Source organism: Octopus bimaculoides, chromosome 22 (genome assembly GCF_001194135.2).
Source record: "Octopus bimaculoides isolate UCB-OBI-ISO-001 chromosome 22, ASM119413v2, whole genome shotgun sequence".
Taxonomy (NCBI): domain Eukaryota; kingdom Metazoa; phylum Mollusca; class Cephalopoda; order Octopoda; family Octopodidae; genus Octopus; species Octopus bimaculoides.
In genome coordinates, this window is record NC_069002.1 from 26,582,911 (window position 1) to 26,596,310 (window position 13,400).

General features: G+C 36.5%; 1 protein-coding gene across 5 annotated transcripts in view; it reads left to right on the forward strand.

Annotated features, from left to right (window-relative positions):
* The window catches only part of LOC106880532 (alpha-1,6-mannosyl-glycoprotein 2-beta-N-acetylglucosaminyltransferase), a 725,476-nt gene that overhangs the window by 428,259 nt on the left and 283,817 nt on the right, over positions 1-13,400 (forward strand). The window contains exon 4 of one of the 5 annotated variants that reach the window (XM_052975723.1): positions 6,009-6,061. The exons of the other annotated variants lie outside the window; for them this stretch is intronic. The gene's annotated coding sequence lies outside the window, so the exon portion shown is untranslated. The remainder of the gene's footprint in view (positions 1-6,008; positions 6,062-13,400) is intronic. 5 annotated transcript variants of the gene reach the window in all.

A 13,400-nucleotide genomic window follows, 5' to 3' on the forward strand; every position in this document is an offset into this window, starting at 1 on the left:
TATATATATATATATATATATATTTGTCTGTGTCTGTGTTTGTCTCCCTAGCATTACTTGACAAACAATACTGGTGTGTTTACATGCCCGTAACTTAGCAGTTCGGCAAAAGAGACTGATAGAATGAGTACTAGGATGACAAAGAATCAGTCCTGGTGTCGATTTGTTCAACTAAAGTCAGTGCTCCAGCATGGCCACAATCAAATGACTGAAACAAATAAAAGAGTAAACATTCCAAAATTGCTGCTGCGTTGCCAAAGTTGAAGACATCAGGAACAACCACCTCACCAAGCTATTATTACCTAAATACACTTCCATAATTATTGGATTCAAATTTTGGCACAAGGCCAGCAATTTGGGGGGAAGGGGTAAGTTGATTACATTAACCCCCGGTGTTCGACCAATACTTATTGACCACAAAAGGACAAAAGGCAAAGTTGACCTTGGTGGAATTTGAACTCAGAATGTTAAGATGAAATGCTGCTGAGCATTTTACCTGGCGTGCTAACGAATCTGCCAGTTTGCTGCGTTCACTCTTTTATAATTATTAATCTCATTAAGGTGGCAAGCTGGCAGAACCGTTAGCATGCTGGAGAAACTGCTAAGCGGTCTTTCACCCGCCGTTACATTCTGAGCTCAAATTCTGCTGAGGTCGACTTTACCGTTCATCCTTTCAGGGTCGATAAATTAAGTACCAGTTAAATACTGGGGTTGATGTAATGAATTCATCCCCTCCCTCAAAACTGCTGCCCTTGTGGCAAAATTTGAATCCATAATTATTAATCAAGCCCCCTTCATTATTATTTCCCAATACTACCAAGATACTACAGACTCAGCAGCAATAGTGGAAACCATATTTCCACTGAAGATGGTTAAGAAGCCAGAAATGTTCAGAGTTGTCTTTCTTGATCACTTGCTTGCCAAGAAAGTAAAGTTAATTAACTCCTAATATTTTTTTTCCTTAATCACAGCAGGTAACCCTTTTGTTACCATATTTTTGCTGAAACACATTGACTTTGCTTCAGTTAAATTTGAAAATGATGGAGAATTTAGAAAGCAATCGTAGAAGATTTTTATTTAAACCAATTTAAAACAGGGACTTTGTATCATAAAGTTTGTGTGTGTAGAGAGAGAGAGAGAGAGAGAGAGAGATACATGCATGGCTGGTTGTGTAGTAAGAGATTTGCTTCCCAACCACATAATTCTAGGTTCACTCCTTCTCCATGGCACCTTGGGCAAATGTCCTCATAGCTTTGGGCTAATCAAAGCCTTGTGAGTAGATTTGGTTGACAGAAACTGAAAGCCTGTGAACTGCAAGCTGGTGAGCTGGCAGAATCGGTAGCACGCCGGGCGAAATGCTTAGTGGTATTTCGTCTGCCATTACGTTCTGAGTTCAAATTCCGCCATGGTCGACTTTGCCTTTCATCCTTTCGGGGTCAATAAATTAAGTACCAGTTACGTACTAGGGTCAATGCAATCGATTTAATGCCTTTGTCTGTCCTTGTTTGTCCGCTCTATGTTTAGCCCCTTGTGGGCAATATAAAAACAAAAAAGAAGCTGAAAGCCTGTCATACATATATATATATATATATATATACATATATATATATACATATATATATATACATATATATATATATATATATGTATATATATATATATGTATATATATATATATATAATGTGTGTGTGTGTGTGTATTAGTGTCTCCTGACCTTGATATCACATGATAGTCGTAAATGAGTGCCACTGTCATGCATGCAGTGTACGTAGTTTCCAGTCTTCAGTGAAAATATGTCAGATCATGGGGGAATAATTACCTCACTTGGAAACAGACGAAGGTTGGTAACAGGAATTGCATCCAGCTGTAGAAAATCTGCCTCAACGCACTGTGTCCAACCCATACAAGCATGGGAAAGTGGACATTAAAACGATGATGATGATACATTGATGCAACTAAACATAAGAAATTGTCTGCAGATTTGTATATTTTAAGAAGATGCAAAATAAAGTGCTACGTAAAACACTTACCTTGTTACGGTCGCTAATAGCGCCGACCGAAATGTTTGTTTGTGTCAGTGCTGATGATGAAATTTTCAATAATTGATGTTTGGAAAATGTTCAGAAATGGTTTGTTTAATGTTTTGCACGATTATACAGAAGATATTTCCAGAAGTTTCCACCGTTCCATTCGGCTTTGAATTAATTTCCTTCTTGGTCCAAACTGAAGCAAAGAACGGTTTTTTATGTGTCGTTTCAGCCGAGTTATAAAATATTGAGATCATTGTTATACAGAACTACTACTACTACTACTACCACCACCACCACCACTACTACAACCACCACCGCCACCACTACTACTACTATAGCCACCACCACTGCTGCTGTGACTGTTACTGCTGCTGCTGCAACTGCTGTTGCAGCCATAGACCAGTTTTTCCACATGTTCTTGTCTGAGAAGACTGAGCCACTTCAGGAGCCTCCACATGGTCATCCAACATGGTAGAAATAGCAGCCAAGTCTTCAACACAAAAACAAAGATCTTAGACATTGGACTCAGGTCTTTTATAAGCCATAGGACTCATAAAAAGCCAGAGTGCAACTCAGTTGCCATGGCGACTGAGATCACAACCCCACCCCCCAAGAATGGTCAAGATTCCAACAGCAGGATTTTAAGAATGGAAGCCCTCAATAATCAGAGTTCAAATCCAAATGAAACTAATGCCTTCCAACATTATTTCTAAACTCAAGGAAGATAAGTTTGAAAGCAGAAGCAATGGGGAGGAGTTCCGGCTGGTTCTTGGCAAATCTCCAAACATTTAAGATATGCAACAAGTCTCTGTTGTCCAAGTGGCTAAAAAGGGTCCACAGAAGAGCACCCAAGAGTCATGACCTGAATGCAACTTGGTTCCCCTTAGAGTGTGAGAAGTTAAGGGCCCAAACACTTGCCTAAGTAGGTTTTCTTCTCTGAAGATCTTCTGCTGTTTATCTCTCGTAAGAGTTTCTTACCACAAAGCCACTTAGTCTGGCGTTTTACCAATTCTGCTGCTCTAAGACTTTATTAACCAGCCATATCCAGCCCAAATATTGTACCTGTTTTATGTTCAAACCAACAAGATCTGGCCTCTCACACTTGCCCTACAATGTCACTCTGAAAATAAACTATCAAATTACCAGAGCTATGAAATAATGCGAAATTAATTCAAATGGCTGTGTGATAAGTAGCTTGCTTACCAACCACATGGTTCCAGGTTCAGTCCCACTACGTGGCATCTTGAGCAAGTGTCTTCTACTATTGCCTCGGACCGACCAAAGCCTTGTGAGTGGATTTGGTAGACAGAAACTGAAAGAAGTCTGTTGTATATATATGTATATATATATATATATATATATATATATATATATATATATATATATATATATATGTGTGTGTGTGTTTGTGTGTCTGTGTTTGTCCCCCTAGCATTGCTTGACAACCGATGCAGGTGTGTTTATGTCCCTGTCACTTAGCAGTTCAGCAAAAGAGACCACAAAGAATAAGTCCCGGGATCGATTTGCTCAACTAAAGGTGATGCTCCAGCATGGCCGCAGTCAAATGACTGAAACCAGTAAAAGAGTAAATAAGCATTAGATTTGACAGAATAATCGGAATGCAACTGATTGGCAATATCATTACAAGAGTAATTGTCACTGGTGTTTCCATTCTGAGTTCAAATCCATCCATAGTACTTTTTATCCTCCCTGGGCCTATAAAATAAATTTATCAGCAATGTTATCTCTAAAGTGTAATAACCAGTATTTACAAAGAAGGAAAAAAATGCTTTATGCTGTACAATTTTTCTTTTTCCTGTCAGAATCATGCGTGGAATGACTGTTTAATTTTTATAATTTATTTATTACAATATTAATTGCACTATTAATTGCAACAGTCACGTACTGGGTGGGCAGGTGGGTGATATAATTGACTGCCCCCCATTAAGCTCCTATATTTCTGGTTTTGTATCTATGGTCATAAATTATTTATTCCAACATTATTTCAGATAACTAAACTTTCGTGCGTGCATTAATTGCCTTCATGCTACGTTAGCAAAAAAAACATGTGCACATGCGCTCAGCTTAGACAGCACAATGCAAGCAAATATGAGGGGAGGTGATCTCTCTCTTTATCTCTCTCTCTCTCTCTCTCTCTCTTTCTCTCTTTCTCTCTCTCACGTGCAGTTGGCTGTATGGTACTATGAAAGAATTTTAGTAGATCACTGACATTAACTCTTATCTTCAAGAAATGGAAGGGGAATAGCTAAGGTCTACCAGCCCCCTTTTTATGCTACAAAAACCCTTCCAAAGAAAACAAATATGGCAGGAATAAACAGATGGCATTGTGCTGTTATAGCATGGAATGGTTCAATGCTTTGGTTTCCATCTTTCTGTCGAAATACACAGCCTTTGTTTCAGCTAATTTTAAAAATAATGAAGGCGCAGGAGTGGCTGTGTGGTAAGTAGCTTTCTTACCAACCACATAGTTCTGGGTTCAGTCCCACTGCGTGGCATCTTGGGCAAGTGTCTTCTACTATAACCTCGGGCCGACTAAAGCCTTGTGAGTGGATTTGGTAGACGGAAACTGAAAGAAGCCCGTCGTATATATGTATGTGTACATATATATGTGTGTGTATGTGTCTGTGTTTGTCCCCCTAGCATTGCTTGACAACCAATGCTGGTGTGTTTATGTCCCCGTCACTTAGCGGTTCAGCAAAAGAGATCGATAGAATAAGTACTAGGCTTACAAAGAATAAGTCCCGGGGTCGATTTGCTCGACTAAAGGCGGTGCTCCAGCATGGCCGCAGTCAAATGACTGAAACAAGTAAAAGAGTAAAAAAGTATTTAATAAAATTTAATTGTCATGATAAAACTGATGTTTAAAACGCATGTTAACATGTAACTTTGAAGAAAGTTTTTAATGTAGATCACTTTAACACTTTTGTTTCCATTTTTCTGATGAAACATTCTACCTTGTTTGAAATGATTTTGAAAATAATGAAGAATTAAGTAAAATAAAATAGTCATTATTAAACTGTTGTTTGAAACATGTATCAACATGTAATTTTAAAGGAAGCTTATAATTTAGATCATTTTAACTCTCTTGGTTTTCTTTTTTCTGTCGAAACACACTACTTTGCTTCAAATAATTTTGAAAATAATGAAGAATTTAGTAAAATAATTTTATCATTAAGAATATTGCATTTCTAAATCTCTGAGGGAGACTTATACAGTAGCAGCATGATAAAGTGATGGTTTGTTGCCAACTTAATGTGACAGTCCCAGGAAAGGGAAGAGTACTGCTGCTATTTAGCCCCAAGAAATATCGTTTCCAGTTGGCTATGTGACACAAGTGTTCTGTGTTCTTAAGTTTTCAAACAGGGGAGATAAGCACCTCCATCCAGCAAAGTCAGCATCCAGAGACTAGTTTCAGAGTTATTGCTCTTCAGCATGAAATTTTGATGGAAGGTTTTGATTTAGATTTCTGTGGTTCTCAACCATTTTTTACCTATGGACTTCCTTGATTCCCATTTTATTCAGATGGACCATCACAGCGATCCCTTGTGAACAAGTCTCACCAATATGTAAGGGATTCACTTGCAAACCTCCTTGAAAACATGTCTGGACGTTTTGTGCAGTTTAAATCTGAAGTGTGAACAGAAATATTACCTTACATGGAAACAGGTGATGGTTGGCAACAGCAAAAGCGTCCAACCTTGGAAGAAAAAAAAATATCCACCTGAACAACGAATTTCATCTGATCCTTGCCACCATGGAAAAGTAGACATAAAAGCAAAAAACAAAATTGAAACAAAAAAGAAAAAAATGGTACCAGTGCTACTTTGGTGGGTGGGTTCTGTGGAATCTTGTCTTTTTGATAAAATTATTCCATTTCAGTTCTATTTGACTTAAATATTTTGAAAATCCTGTCTTATATTTAATATCTTCTTCTTATGATTCTTTTATATTTCCAGGTAAGTTGACTCTTCCTGCAAAGGATTCCTGCCAAAAGATTCACCAATTCTTGGTAAACCATAATTACTTTTCACTTACCATTCATTAACAAGTTTTGGGGTTATTTGTAATTATTTTGTATCAAATTATATTTCTTGTTTATTTGCATGTGTTTAGTTTTTGTTTGTTTTTGTTTTTTCTAATTATGTTTATGTGTGTATATATGTGTTTGCATCCATTGTGTTTATGAATGTGTGTGTTTGTGCGTGTGTTAGTGTTCATCCATGTGTGTGTGTGTTAGTGCACATCCATGTGTGTGTGTGTGTGTGTGCAATGGTATTTGTTATCCATGCATATATGTTTGTAGATTTGTTTACTACTGTATATATATCCTTGTGTTTCAACATACATTTTGTGTTTGTGTATAGCAGCACATGTATATGTCTGTGTATATATGTCTACATGTGTATATATGTCTACATGTGTATGTATGTATCTGTGCAATGGTATTTCTTATCCATGCGTATGTGTTTGTTGATATCATGTATTATCCTTGTGTGTTTCAAGACACATTTGTGTTTGTGTACAGCTGTGTGTGTATGTGTATATACAACAAAGTGTGTGTGTGTGTGTGTCTTTGTATGTATGTCTTCATGTATGTGTCAATATGATCCAGTCATGCTTGTTGCACTGATCACTGTGATTCATCCTCTCCAGTCTGTTTGGTCCGCCATTGCACGTGGTAAAGCTTCTCGGGTGCACTCACAGTCCTCACACTGTTGCTTTAAGTAGGGTTGATGTAGCTGACCAGCATTTACATACCCATGCTTTAGGTCACTGATCATTTCATCCTTTGCTCTCCATCGATGTCCAGGAAATCCTGTTAACATATGATATCAGTGGTAAATTACCCGAGAGAAATTCATTCGTAGGGTGTTGTCTCCAGATGTCTAGAACAGCTCAAAGCATTCTTGCAGAAGTTCCATCAATTTTCTTTCCAAGCTGTTTTGTTAGAGTCCATGTCCTACATCCATATAGTAGAACCAACCACACAACCATCTGAAAGAAGTTCTATATTTAAGAGATGAGGAATTATGTACATTATTTACATTTGACGGATATTTGTCCTCATCTTGTTTGTTGTTAACACAATGTTTTGGCTGATATACCCTCCAGCCTTCATCAGGTGTCTTGGGGAAATTTCGAAACTAGGTTCTCATTCCTAAGGTATTTTTCGATGTTACTATTATTATTATTATCATTATTATTATTACTGTTATTCTGGGGTTAGTAGCCCGCGCTCTTAACCACTACGCCATATGCTCGTGGGCATCTGAAAGAAATTTCATTTCAAATTTAATGGGAATTTAGGTTTCCAGACGTACATGTATGTCTGCGAATTTGTTTCTATACTTGTGTGTATGTGTCCTCGTGCATTTGGGGACCCATCTTCAGGAACCCTTCCTTAAACATTTGAGTACATGTGCATGTGTGTATGGGAATGTACATGCATAGGTGTGTTTGGAGGTTTATTCTACTTGCATTTATTAGTGTCTGATTGTTTGATGTAAATAACCAAATTCATTTAAAACTGAGAGCTTTATTGATATCTGCTGGGATGTTTTAATCCCATTTTTTCTTCATATGTATATATATATATATAGAGAGAGAGAGAGAGGTGAGGACAGAGAGAAGGAGAGAGAGATGTATCTTTATCTTTTATCATTTACTTGTTTCAGTCATTAGACTGGCCATGCTGGAGCACCAGCTTGGAGAGTTTTTAATCAAGTGAATCAACCCCAATACTTATTATTGTAATCCTGGCACTTATTCTATCAGTCTCTACTGCCAAACCGCTACGTTACAGGACTTATACACACACACACACACACACATGCATTCTTCAAATGATTTACGCAAGTCTCTTCCACCATCACCACCACTGCCACTACATTACCTGATATCCTGTTGTAAATTCTGTGTCATAATGAGAGAACCTCTACATAGTGACCACCACCCCTAACCTGTTCTACCATCTACCTTTTCACCACGACACATATTCCATTTCCTCCAGACTCTTATTATTCTTTTACTGGTTTCAATCAATGGACTGTGTCCACACTGCGACAACACCTTCCAGTGCTTTAGCTGATCGCATCAACCTCAATTCTTATTCCATTCTGCTAGTTTAGTTTATCGATCTGTATTTATCGGTTCGGTAAATTACACTTTTAGACACAATGCTGAGTTCTACACTAGTAAACACACACAGACACACACACACACACACATACATACATGGACATGTGCACATTATAAAACTAAACTAGTCTTGAGTAAGACTTTGAATCCTGTCTAATGGCTTATTTAAACCAGTCTTGTTGAATTCATCTCCACAAAACTAAATTTAGAATAAATTTGGCTCTGTTTTTAGTATTGATTTCACCATTCCATTTGTAAATGGTCTGTTGTTGTTCCTTAAAATTCCTTTAAAATAACAACCCCAAAATTATCATTCATATATATATATATATATATATATATATATATATATATACATACATGTATGTATGTATGTAGAAGTAAGGACCTAAATATGTCAAAGGATGTTAAACATCCAAGTTTACTGGTTCAATTCAAAGCAAAGAATATATAAAAATGTATTGTGACACAAGTAGAAAGATAGATTTTATTCAACATGTAAATACTGAACAGTATATATATAAGGATAAAATCCTTTTTGAAAAGCAGAAAAATTTGCCAGCAGCCAGCCATGATGAACGAACTCACACCCCTCCAATATCCACTTGGAATGCTCTACCATTTGAGCTAAACTACCTGACCGATAAATTCTTCTGCAAATTTAGAAGTTATAGAGTCATCCAGAAATGCTAGATGTCGTATAGGTTATGTCCTATGTAAACAAACAAGTTTGTTTTCGAAACGTTGAAATGTATTGTAGAACAAGTAGAAAGATAAATTTTATTCAACGCATAAATACTGAACAGTATATATATATATAAGGATAAAATCCATTTTTAAATGCAGAAAAATTTGCCAGCAGCCAACCACAATAAATGAAGTATAATAAGGAAAGGGAAAATAAAAGTTTAGACCTTACTTTATTCCAAGTTGGTACATATATTCAATAAAAACCCCAAGTTTTTTCCAAGTCTAATTAATTCAATACAAAATGAAATATAATCCTTTTGAAATCCCAAATTAGGCTTTTCCTCAGGAATTCATTATTGGAATGAATGGGTTCTACCAACAAAAATATAAAAACCTTTACAATAGCCCGGAAAGGAGCAAACAATTAAATTATGATAGAAAGAAATTAACCGAACGCCAAACGGATCAGAACCAGAAGAAACATATAAATCCACTTCAGTGTTGATTCAAATAACAATTCACAGTTTATAAATACTTGTTAACGATATTTGCAGTTACCATCTATACAAAACAATATCAATCATCAATATATCATATGTCCGAAAAACAAACACACTCTAAAGCATAAAGCAGTTATGTATTTATATGCAGTTAAGTCTATGTCCAATCATAGAGTGACCACTGGTCACAATAGATAGATAGATATGATGTGGCTGTGTTTGCCTCCCATCTTCACGGTTTTGGATTTGGTCCCACTGCATGGGACCCCAGACAAGTATCTTCTACTGTGGCCCTAGGTCGACCAAAGCCTTGTGAGTGAACTTGGTTTTAGTCAATACTAATTTGTAATGCGGCACTCAAGCATGGTTGATGCCAGTGCCGCCTGACTGGCTCCCATGCCAATGGCACGTAAAAAGCACCATTCGAGCATAGTCAATGCCAGTGCCACCTGGCTGGCCCCCGTGCTGGTGGCTCATAAAAAACACCCACTACATTCTCAGAGTGGTTGGCATTAGGAAGGGCATCCAACTGTAGAAAGCTTGCCTGATCAGATTCGAGTCTGGTGCAACCTCCTGGCTTGCCAGTCCTCAGTCAAACTGTCCAACCCATACTAGCATGGAAAGCAGACGTTAAACGATAATGATGATGATGATGATGATGATATATGCATTTCAAAAAGGATCAAGTGTCTTTTACTGCAGTCTCAGTCTGACCAAAACTTTTTGAGTGGATTTGGTAGATGGAAACTAAAAGAAACCCATTGTGTGTTAGTGTTTGCGTTTGTCACCTCCACCTCACTCCATTGCTGCTTCATATACAGTGTTGGTTTGTTTGCATCCCTGTAACTTATTGATTCAGCAAAAAAAACAAAAAAAAAACAGAATGACAGAATAAGTACCAGGCTTTAAAAAATTAAGCACTGGGATTAATTTGTTCAAGTAAAACCCATGAAGGTGCTTGCTCCAGCATGGCCCAATGTCTAGTAACTGAAACAAGTAAAAGATAAAAGACTAGAATTCAAAGTGTGTATGCATATAGTTCACCAGTTGGACACACAGGCAGTCACCCGCCACCACCAACAGCACCAACACCACCACCACCACAAAAAAAATGGTTAATAACATAAAAAATTTTTTAAATGCTATACATTTCCTACTACCTGGGTATAATTAACATTATTGTTCTCTTGCAAATGAGCTACCTATTATTGCTTATTGAGAAAATTGTTTAATGAGAGCTTGCAAGAATTTTATACTATTTCACATTGATTTGGAAAATTGTATCAGAAAACTGATTGAAACAAGCATAAACAAAATGAAACAAAATAGAATAAGGGGTGATTTCTGTGATTTTTCTTCTGGAACATTTCATTATTAGATAGGTTCTATGTATATTTTCCTGCACAGATATATATTAATTTATTTGATTTGATTAAATATCAATATTCAATGAGCTTAGGTTTTTGGTTTAATATATAAACTACAATAAACATTAGAGTTGGTAATTAATCATTCTCCAGGCTTGTAACATTCTCAAATTCATTGCTATTCACACAATAAGTCGCACCCAATGGAAAACTAGGTTTGCAATGATAAGCGTCGAATGAATGATTTTTAATTTTAATCTTCTACTGTAAAGCAATATGAATTTATTGGTGAGAAGAATCTTAATTTTCAGTCCTCATTGTAGAATATTAATCACTCATCTCGTTAAATAATTCATTAGACTTTGGGCAATTCTAATTGAACATTCATAAATGATATAATCCCTTGAGGAAAGTTAATCTTGTAAAGCTGTATTATCAAAATTGCTTGTATTTTTGCTCTCCTGCTTCATTCAGGACAATAAATTTGAGTAAAATCACATGAAACGTTTAAGCCTATAACTGAGATTTAGATTCTCACTCTAAGATTGATATTTATTGAAAATAGATGTCACTACTTGTACTACTGTATAACTTTAGCTGAATCTCCAGGGATGACAATTGTTTGTCACAATCTCCAGTGTTGATGCTCAACTGTATTGGAATCTCCAGTGATGACAGTCAGCTGTGTCATAATTTCCAGTGATGACATTGACAGTCAAGTGTGTCATAATCTCCAGTGATGACAGTCAAGTGTGTCATAATCTCCAGTATTGATAGTTAACTATGTTTTCATTTCCAGTGATGACAATTATTTGTCATAGTCAATAATGTTGACAGTCAGCTGTGTCATAATTTCCAGTGATGACATTGACAGTCAAGTATGTTATAATCTCCAGTGATGACAGTCAAGTGTGTCATAATCTCCAGTGATGACAGTCAAGTGTGTTATAATCTCCAGTATTGATAGTTAACTATGTTTTCATCTCCAGTGATGATAATTATTTGTCATAATCAATAATGTTGACAGTCAACTGTGTTACAATTTTCAGTGTTGATGGTTAACTCTGCCACAATTTTCAGTAATGACAGTCAACTATGTTACAATCCCCAGTGATGATGGTTGACTGTCAACTGTGTCATAATCTCCAGTAATGACAGTAAACTATACAATATTCTACAGAGATGACTGTCAACTGTGTCCAATCTCCACTAATGACTGACAAAATTTCCTTTTGGCAGTGGATTGGCTTAATCATTGACATATTAGAAAAATGCCCTATATTATTTGTTCTGATTCTTTACATTGCAAGTTAAAATCCTGCTGAGGTCAACTTTGCCTTTCATTCATCCAGGGTCAAACTTTTAACTCTTTAGCATTTAAACCAGCTTCATCCAGATTGAATATTCCATTTGTTTCATATTCAATCCAGCCAGGTCCAGCCTGTCGCAGCTACCCTACAACGTCATTTCAAAAATAAACAATCACATCATTCAAATCTTGAAGCTACAGGATAATGGAGGATTAATTCAAAACAATGTGAATAAATAAGCATTACGTTTGATAGAGAAATTTGAATGCTTTAGGGTTAAAGTATGAGTCTGGCATCAGGGGCAATGGAATTGAAAGCCCCCTCCTCTCAAAAAACACTGGCCTTGTTCCTAAATCCCATGTAACTCTGTATTTTGAAACTAGAGTGAAACAGCGTTTCAGTGACACTGTGGTTTTAGATATCTGATGAAATATTTCGAAATATAACATTTATGATAGTAGCACAATATCACTGGTGAGATCATCCTTCGTCTGGAAAGTAGACACACACACACACACACACACACACACACACACACACATGCACGCACACACACATACATACACACACATGCACACACATACATACACATGCATGCACACACATGCATGCACACACATACAGACATCTTTTCATAACTTATATAAAATGTTAACAATGCAACATTATAGACAGTATCTTGTATAAAATTATAACAATGTGGTATTTCTGTTACTCTCTGTCCACTCTCTCCCTCTCTCTCCCTCTCTCTCTCTCTCTCTCTCTCTCTCTATTTGTCTTTGCATAACATTTTAATCAATCCATTTATCCAGTCCTACCTACCTACCTATTTATCTACCTACCTACCTACCTACCTATCTATTTATATATCTATCTATTTGCCTGTCTGTCTATCTATCTATCTATCTCTCTTCCTACATATCTACCTATCTATCTATGTTTCTATCTATTTATCCACCCATCTATCTATCTCACTCACTTATTCATTCCACTCACCCACTTCTATCTTTTTTTCTGTGCACATGTTTTTAGATAACATTTTACTCTCTCTCTCTCTCTCTCTCTCTCTCTCTCTCTCTCTCTCTCTCTCTGTATAAACACACACACACACACACACACACACACACATATATAGTGAGGAGAATTTACAACAAAAACAAAAGATGAAGACAGATATGTAAACAACAAACAGATGTATAAGTTTAACGCTCGAGAAATGAGAAAGTCTTTTACGTTTCGAGCCTACGCTCTTTGACAGAAAGGAACACAGATATAAACAGAAAAAATAGAAAAAGGTTTAGTGGCTAGCGATCTATCATAGCAAATATATATATATATATATA